This window comes from Triticum aestivum, chromosome 1A, assembly GCF_018294505.1.
Source record: "Triticum aestivum cultivar Chinese Spring chromosome 1A, IWGSC CS RefSeq v2.1, whole genome shotgun sequence".
Lineage (NCBI taxonomy): Eukaryota > Viridiplantae > Streptophyta > Magnoliopsida > Poales > Poaceae > Triticum > Triticum aestivum.
This window is the reverse complement of record NC_057794.1, coordinates 246,121,486-246,131,231: the sequence shown is the minus strand read 5'-3', so window position 1 is coordinate 246,131,231 and position 9,746 is coordinate 246,121,486. Positions and strand designations below refer to the sequence as shown.

The following is a 9,746-nucleotide window of genomic DNA, read 5'->3' as shown; positions in this document are numbered from 1 at the left end:
CATGCTTTTATATCAATATTTATTGCATTATGGGCTGTTATTTCACATTATGTCACAATACTTATGGCTATTCTCTCTTATTTTACATGATTTACATAAGGAGGGAGAATGCCGGCAGCTAGAATTCTGGGCTCGAAAAGGAGCAAATATTAGAGACCTATTCTGCACAACTCCAAAAGTCCTGAAACTCCACGGAACACCTTATAATAAATAATGAAAATCCTCACCAAAGATGAAGACCAGGGGGCCCACACCCTTCTCGTGAGGGTGGGGGCGCGCCCCCTGCCTCGTGGGCCCCCTGGTGGCTCTCTGATGACCATCTTCTCCTATATGAAGTCTTTCGTCAAGAAAAAAATAGGAAGCAACCTTTCGGGACGAAACTCCGCCGCCACGAGGCGGAACCTTGGCGGATCCAATCTAGAGCTCCGGCAGAGTTGTTCTGCCGGGGAAACTTCCCTCCCGGAGGGGGAAATCATCACCATCGTCATCACCAACGCTCCTCTCATCGGGAGAGGGCAATCTCCATCAACATCTTCATCAGCACCATCTCATCTCAAAACCCTAGTTCATCTCTTGTATCCGATTCTTGTCTTCAAGTCCGGGATTGGTGCTAGTAGGTTGCTAGTAGTGTTAATTACTCCTTGTAGTTGATGCTAGTTGGTTTATTTGGTGGAAGATCATATGTTCAGATCCTTTATGCATATTAATACCACTCTGATTATGAACATGTTTATGCTTTGTGAGTAGTTACGTTTGTTCTTGAGGACAAGGGAGAAGTCTTGCTATTAGTAGTCATGTGAATTTGGTATTCGTTCGATATTTTGATGAGATGTATGTTGTCTAGCCTCTAGTGGTGTTATGTGAATGTCGACTACATAACACTTCACCATTATTTGGGCCTAGAGGAAGGCATTGGGAAGTAATAAGTAGATGATGGGTTGCTAGAGTGACAGAAGCTTAAACCCTAGTTTATGCGTTGCTTCGTAAGGGGCTGATTTGGATCCATATGTTTCATGCTATGGTTAGGTTTACCTTAATACTTTTGTTGTAGTTGCGTATGCTTGCAATAAAGGTTAAGCATAAGTGGGATGCTTGTTCAAGTAAGAACAGCACCCAAGCACCGGTCCACCCACATATCAAATTATCAAAGTACCGAACGTGAATCATATGAACGTGATGAAAACTAGCTTGACGATATTCCCATGTGTCCTCGGGAGCGCTTTTACTTATATAAGAGTTTGTCCAGGCTTGTCCTTTGCTATAAAAAGGATTGGGCCACCTTGATGCACTTTATTTACTTTTGTTACTTGTTGCTCGTTACAAATTATCTCATCACAAAACTATCTGTTACCACTTATTTCAGTATTTGCAGAGAATACCTTGCTGAAAACCGTTTATCATTTCCTTCTGATCCTCGTTGGGTTCGACACTCTTACTTATCGAAAGGACTACAATAGACCCCCTATACTTGTGGGTCATCAACGCGCAGCGCCAGGAATTCCCTCAGGAGCATGGCCCCTGTAATCTTCGCCGCCTCCGCGTTGCGAGGCTTTAGGTCGGACTTCATCTGCTCCAGCACCAACGTCGCCCGCTCATCGGTGAGCTTCGCGCAGGACCACCCCTTGTCGGACTGGGGCCTCTCCGTCGACAGTGTCAAGCGTGGGTGGATGCATTTAGCATCCATCATGGCCCACTGGCTCCGGAAGCCGTCGGCTTTCTTCCCCGTCTTCAAGATCGAGTTGGCCTTGCCGGTCGCGATGAAATTGACACATCTAGAGGTGTGACCCTCCTTGGCGCGGAGGAAGAAGTGGCGCAGAAGGGCCACGGACGGCATCACACCAAGGTACGCCCCGCAGTAGTAGGCGAAGATCGACAAGAGAATGATAGAGTTGGGATGAAGATGCAGCGCTTGCAGTTCGAAGTGATCAAGGACCTCGTAAAAGAAGTTAGAGAAGGGGGAACCAGCCTGGCGGCGATGCTGCTCGTGAAGAAGGGGTAGAAGGTGCTTCCCTCGGGCTCAGGTGCGTCGGAGTCGGCCCAGAGTCCAGTCTTCCCCTTCTCGTTGCTTTCCCCCTCCATCAGCAAGCGTGTGGCGGCGAGGTTCTTCTCCAAAACATTGGGCGCATCGAGAGCTGGCTTGTACCAAGCCGTCGACGAGGTGGGCTTGACCCTCCGAGGCGCCATTGGTCGCCGATGCGGGAAGGATGTAGATCTGGAGATTTCGGAGGTAGGAGGCAAGAAAGGGGATCCGAGCAAGGAGAAAGGAAGCAGTGAAGGCAAGCGCCATCTACGTCAACCTTTTTGACAGTCGGGCAGTTGCCGAGGCAGCGTGGGGAAGCGGAGACGCCCATGTCCAATCAACCGCCACACGTCGACCAAGGACGCGGGCTATTGGCGCCTGCGGCGCTCCGCACTTGGCCTTTGGCTTCGCCTGAAGTCAAGCCCGAGCGTGCCTTGGGCCCAGGGGCTACTGTCGGCGTTCTGGGAATGGGGGTCCCCAGACTTGCCTGCCTGCGGCCCACGGCTTGGCTCTACGAGCGGGCCCGTACGACCCATCTTCACCAGCAAAGACTCAAGACCCTCGCGAGGCAGACGACACAAGACCTCCTCAGGAGCGTCCTCACCAGGCTAGCTCATGAGGGGCAGAGAGTTCAAGGCTAGGCAAGCCTCGCGAGGTTCTAGTGACGGGAGCCATGACGACCAAGGCCAGGCAGGCGCCAGCGCGCACAGTGTCCTTGTTTCCTCTTTGGTGCTAAGGAAGCAGGCGCAGGCGCGGAGTACCGAGGCGTCAAACAAAGGTTTCCATATCAGTGCAACAAGACCAAGACCGGAAGGACGGCAAGACGGAGGTCACCGTGGAGCCCAAGACCGCGTCACCACCAGAACCTTTGACAGTCGAAGACTGCTTTTGTCAGGATAAACTGTACTAGCTGTCCCCTTTCAAATTGGACGTTGTTGGCTCCCTTCCCGCTTAATATTTGGGGAGAGGACCGGGGCCTCTATAAATAGGACTGGCCACCACCGTAGCTAGGGAGGAGGATCGATCGATCTGTCTGACCAAGAGAGACCAGAATAACCACAAGTTCACCAAGCATAAGAACACCTCTCCTCAGGAGGTTGTTCTTCCCCTTGTACTATTCATCCTCAGCCCAAGAAGCAATCCACCACACCACACTAGAGTAGGGTATTTCACCACAACGGTGGCCCGAACCAGTATAAATCTTGTGTCCTTTGTGTTGCAAGTTTGTCGAGTTAGTTCGTAAGATCTTAGCTGAGTTAGGACGTGAATCGGTAGGGGGGGAGATCTTCGCGCGCACCCCAGTGTTCTAACCTTGAGGGTTTTGCCGGAACCCATGATCCGACAAGTATGATAAGGTTTTTGCATTGGTTTATACTAACTTATCTCACGAGTCCTTGTTGAGTTTTGTGTGGATGAAGCTTTTGAGATTTAGGGAGGCCGTGATATGAGAGGAATTAAGGAGACACAAAAGCTCAAGCTTGGGGATGCCCAAGGCATCCCAATATAATATTTCAAGAATTCTCAAGCGTCTAAGATTGGGGATGCCCCGGTTGGCATCCCACCTTTCTTCTTCAACAACTACCGGTTAGTATCGGTTGATCCTAAATTTTTGCTTCTTTAAATGATGAGTGCTATCCTTGAATTGTCGTTTATTTTGTTTTGCTTGATGTTTGAATAATATCACAAGATCTGAAATCCTTAAGTGCAAGAGTCTTCACATAGCTAAAAAATTATTTAACTACCCATTGATCTTGACATAGCTAAATAATATCTCAAGATCTAAAATCCTTTTGGAGTAGTTTGTCATTTACTCGTGTGCTTCACTTATATCCTATGAGTAAATTGTTGAATGAATTGAATATAATAAATCTGAAATTATATATGTTTCATATGTTTATCCCATGAGGAGTAATGACTTCACATATAAGAAGTAGAGGTGGTAAATTAATTGACGGTTAGCAAACATTGTATTGGTCACTTGAACAATTCATGAATAAATATTGAGGGAAGAGAGATTTCACATATAAATATACTATCTTGGACATCTTTTGTAATCGTGAGCACTCATTAAAATATGATATGTTAAAAGGTTGATGTTGGACAAGGAAGACAACATAATGGGTTATGTTTTCTTATATCTGAAATAAAGTATATTGTCATGGATCATTCAACATGCTGAGCTTGCTTTTCCCCCTCATGCTAGACAAATTCTTTGCACCAAGTAGAGATACTACTTGTGCTTCCAAACATCCCTTAAATCAATATTGCCATGAGGGTCCATCATACCTACCTATGGATTGAGTAAGATCCTTCAAGTAAGTTGTCATCGGTGCATGCAATAAAAATTGCTCTCTAAATATGTATGATCTATTAGTGTGGAGAAAACAAGCTTTATACAATCTTGTGATGTGGAAGCAATAAAAGCGACGGACTACATAATAAAGGTCCCTATCACAAGTGGCAATATAAAGTGACATTTTTTCGTATTAAGATTTTGTGCATCCAACTATAAAAGCGCATGACAACCTCTGCTTCCCTCTGCGAAGGGCCTATCTTTTATTCTTGTCTTATACCTTATGCAAGAGTCATGGTGATCTTCGCCTTTCCTTTTTACATTTTATCCTTTGGCAAGCACATTGTGTTGGAAAGATCCTGATATATATATATATTGTTGCTATTCATCACCCAGGGTGCAGAATAAGTTATTCTTCACCCGAGGTAATCTTACGATCGCTTCATAAACAAATTACGTTTGAAATTCAAATAGTTACATTCATATTGATTCACTATGTAAAATTTGACATAAGAAAATAAAAATATAGGTCATAAAACAAGAAAATTTGCAGTTTATGTGTATTTTAGACTATGTTTTTACGTTTGTAATTTTACATAACATAAAATATTTTTTATGACGATTATATATTTTCTTACCGTCCCTTTTTGCGTCGAAAATAAGACAAAACTTACGAAACGTAAAATTACGGTGCATTGATGGTAAAATAAAAAAGGAGTGAAGAATAACTATTATTCACTCAGAGTGACGAATAGCGCGACCCTATATATATATAGAAAGTCTATTCAAGACCCAGGATGAAGAACAAGTAATTCTTCACCCTGGTCGAACGACAGAGCCCGAGAATTGTGTTGTCTCCAATCGCATCCCGCCCCACTAGCCGCTGTGCCGTAAGATTTGTCCTTCTCGAGGTAAATTTACTGGTCCCACATTACGTTGTAAAATTACCTTGGTATCGAGGTAATTTTATTTGCTAACCGTTTAGGAGATAGCTAAGCTCACATTCCCGTGATTTTCTAATCGGATTAGAACGGTTTCATGTTTTGGAAAAAAAACTCTGTTCTCGACGGCGAAGAGCACGAGGTGAAAGGCGGCGCGGTGACGGGGGCTGCTCGGTGGCAAGTCACCGGCGGTACTCGCCGATAGTCAGGCGGTGAGCGGTTTCGGAGGCGAGCGGCCAGAGTCTTTGGCGGTGCCGGCGGCGAGTGGACGGCAGCCGTGGGGTTCGGCGGCCTGCGTTGTGGCCTCGGTGCAGGGAACCACCGCGGGTGGCCTCGGCGGCATGCGACGCTGCAGGTGGCCTCTATTTTGTACTCGGAGCCCCACCACTGCTCAGATCTGGGAGGCAAGCTCAACCATGGCCCCTTCTGTAGCAGCGCTCGGCTTTCGTCGACGGCGATAGGCAACCTCGGCAGCTGGCTGCTCGGGAAAAACATTCCGGGGATAGCAAGTAAAGCCTGCTCCCGCTCCCACGCCCATCCTCAACTTACCGCGGCACCATGGCGTCCAGAAGATACCACTACGTGCCTGCATCCGCCGTCCCGGATCACCTGCGGCACGTTGGTTTCCTCAACGACCGCTAGCCCCGAACAAGGTTAAGGCTCTAGTCTTTTAGCCTCTTCTCCACCCTTCATTTTTTTTCTCCAAATCTGGAACTATGAGCCATTAGAATTGGGTGATTTAGATGAATTTTTATACTAACTGAAGCATACGAATGGGGCCTTACAGCTTTTCCAGGAAACATATATAGTGTTTATTTGGGGAACTTTCCGTGAGAATTTAGTATGACTGGCACATGGATGTATGCTTGCACTGTTGTATGCCTATTTAGAAGTTAGAACTAATGCAAAGAATGGGCAAATACTATTTACATCAAATGTCTATGTCCGTGTTTCATCTTGCAGGTAACAGAGTTGGAAAATTCACAATGTAGGAAACGAGGGAAGCTCACAAAGTACTGAACATTGCACAACAGAATTGACGCTTTTACATGTTTTGGCCACAACATAACTTTCTCTTAATTGACTCATGGTTTTAAATGCTTTGCTAGGCCCAGTTCTCATGGAAGAACACCAAGAGAGGAAAGCTGGGAATAAATGAGGTATCTGCTCTTAACATTTTCTTATTTGACCGCAGTGCCTTTACATAGTTGCTATCACTTTTGATTTCACTGTAGATTTAAATTTCTGGTCCTGTGAAGTTATTCTTGCTGCTCATATTAACTTTGTCTTAACTGATGTAATAAGTCTTGGCCTTTTATGTATGTTTGGCACCAGCCAACTTTTTATTGGGCCATGATGACATTTTTCTGCCAGATGTAATTATTTTTAGGTTCCTGTTGTGATATGTTCTTCACACCTAGAGTTACAGATCAAAAGTGTTGATCTGGTTCTAAGAAAGTCCATACAAATTATTATTTGTCAAATGATTGAATCTGGTGCCTGCTTGGACAAGTTAGCAATCTGACCGTGATGTAAAAAGAATGGCAGGTAATGGCCGTTATTACTGTGGTGGCCAGAATGATAATCGCTAGCGTGTAAAATGAGATTTAAATAACAAAAGTGTTGTGAAATTGGAATGTGTTGCCAAAGATTTGTTCTTATATTTTTCACAATACTAATTGAAAATTTGGAAGATGTCTTACCTTTTGCGCTATTGCTAGAAGTGATGAGAGAATAGTAACCTGTGCATCAATTAGAGATGCTTCTACTTAATCTTTGTGCTACTGTAGATGATGCTCATTTAATCATTTTATATATTTTGATATTAATTTTCAAAGGGGGACTGCTAATTGCATTATGCTTCATTTCTCTTTTGCTATTTTATACCAGGGTCTGCCTATTTTCATGCTCCCTTTTGTTGCATTGTTGTGTATGGTCCTAGTCAAAAATAATGATATTATTAACCACACATGACAATACCTTCGCCATGGATGTGTGGAGATAGGTGATTTTGTATTGTTGCGTTTGCGCCAATAATCAATACGGATAAATAGACATGCATGTTATATGTGCGTGTGCCTATTAGCACCTTTTTCAAGTTAAAATATGTCCATTCAATTGTGGTCATTGGTGAATAGAGTTTGGGAGTGGAAAGGATGGAGCATGTGCATTAACATTTATGGCATAATACTTTGACAATTGAATTTTTATTGAGTATCTAATCCGTATATCAGATTGCACTATGATATTTCTAACTGAAAATTGCCAATTCTAATAATACATCTTCCGGTGGAATTTCTAAAAAAATTGTTATTCTTTCAAGCATATAGTATTATATACAATTTGTACTTCGCAATAAAATCCCTCGAGTGCATACTTCTATTATATATTTTCAAGTTCTCGAGCATATAAGATAAGAGCATGTATATTTTTTGCGCTGCCATGCTTCCCATTGTACACTTCTCTTGCATGTCGTAAACATTGTTGTAGAGAACTTCCTTATATGCTCCCTGTCACCAAAATTTGTATACTATTTATTATTGAACTAGATAACTTATATTGCCATTGTGCAATTGGCATTAGAGGTAGTTAGCTTGTACTCCCTCCGTTTCATATTACTTGTCACTCAAACGGATGTATCTAGCAATATAATACGTCTAGATACATCCATTTGAGCGACTAATATGGATCGTAGGGAGTATTATAATTCCCTGTAAGAGTTATGCAAGTTGACATGAGATAAATAGCATATGTTCCATGTGTGCGGAGTTATACATCTTTACAGTGACTGGTTGGGCAAAGTAGTACGGAAAGTGCTTAAAGAAATTGTTAGCTTGAACTGCACTAAAAATATTTTTTCGATAGAAGACCACAATCATTTTTTCCTAGATATGTACAAATATTGCCTTCATTTCCTTGATCCTCTCTGTTTATTATGCAGGTAGTTTCAATCGGACACATTGGTGGAGCTTCTTCAGAGCCTAATAAAAGTTTGGGGTCTGCTTGGAGCTAAAAGGTTTTGGTGGATATACAAATTTGTTGCTCTAATATATGCTCTAAGATATATGCATACAATTTGGACAGGAGCCCCCTGCCGTTTATTTAGTGCTCCATTTTTTCATTGGCAAGGTACTTTGGAGTTTTTTATTTTCTCCATTTTTTATTATCACACTGTTTAGTTTTGCCGCTCTACATATTGTATAACTTTTAACTGTTAGCACAACAATTGTCTTTTATTTTGAGTTAAAGTTGTTTCGCCTTTTGTACATGTTATGGTACGTATATGCAAAGTTCATGTGTCCATAGTACACATACTCCCAGCTTTGCAATGTATATCGGTTTTTCAATTTCATATTGAATTCGTACAAGCAGATCCATGTATTGCATATCAGTTTGTGATTCGTACAAGTACATCCATGTATCGCATATCTATTTTGTGATTCGTACAAGTAGATCCATGCATTGCAAATGAGTTTTGTGAAGAAATCATATGTATAGCTGCATTGTACCTGGATTACACCAAATTGTTGGATTCTTTACCATGAAAGTTAAGGCATCTTTTGGTTCTTTCTCACAGAAAATAATATGGTTTTCTGTTTGTTTCAGCATCCTGCCTTGACTAAGTAAAATATGTGTAAAGATTGGCCAAAGTTCATTGCTCAAATCGAGTCCTGGTAGCAACAAGGAAACTGTTGATAGCACCTGAATAAGGAAGGCCATTGGCGAACTAGCATGTCCTATTTAAGCTGATAAAGAGGTGGCTGGATCTGATAGTGAAGATGGTCCCACAACGATAGGAGAAGAGGAGAGGGGATTTCTGAGGCACAACAAGCGGCTGATGAAGGTTCTTTGGTCAGACAGGAGTGTGCTCAGCTGGAGGACATCCTTTTGGATTATAGTTACTACTTTGCATCTCGATAGAACTAGTTTTATTTGCGTACTAGTGTTGTATGTGGTAAAAATTGATGGACAAGATCTGCAGCCTCTCTTGTACGTCCTCTCCTCTCCCATCCTACAACAAAGGTCACCTCAATTTGGCGTCTTGTCTAAAGAGTTTGTAATTAACATCACCATCCTGCTTGTAAGCTCCCGGGATTGGCAATTATTGTGAAGTACAAAATCTATATAATTTGTACTTCACCATCTAGCCCTTTCTGCTAGCTAAGTTTATAATGCTGATCCATGCTGACATATGTAGCATAGATGTATACGTGTTCTCAAGTAGCATAGATCCACGAACCAATACTATAGCTTTTTTTGTTTTAAATGTTATTACTACTACTGAAACATTTACAGAAATCCAAAAAATTGGATTTAATACTAATCTTTCATACTATGAGATGTACTGCTTGTATAACTGTAAATACTGGCCAATCGAAAAACAATGGTTAGGTTTAGCCCAGGTCAAACATCAACGTACTCCAGAAGTACTGGAAACGGATGCAATCAAATGAAAGTTCTGCCGCATATGTAGTAACTAATTACCATAGGC

At 42.6% G+C, this 9,746-nt stretch overlaps 1 long non-coding RNA gene across 3 annotated transcripts; it reads left to right on the top strand.

The window, feature by feature from the left end:
• Window positions 1–5,308: 5,308 nt before the first annotated feature.
• Window positions 5,309–9,399, top strand: LOC123044405 (uncharacterized). Of its 3 annotated transcripts, none has more exons than XR_006420089.1 (5): window positions 5,309–5,609; window positions 5,690–6,267; window positions 6,364–6,414; window positions 8,196–8,383; window positions 8,861–9,399. It is a non-coding gene; the product is annotated as an uncharacterized lncRNA (long non-coding RNA). The 3 variants fall into 3 exon arrangements; XR_006420081.1 differs by having other exon boundaries at window positions 5,310–5,907; window positions 6,218–6,267; XR_006420070.1 differs by having other exon boundaries at window positions 5,312–6,267.
• Window positions 9,400–9,746: the final 347 nt, after the last annotated feature.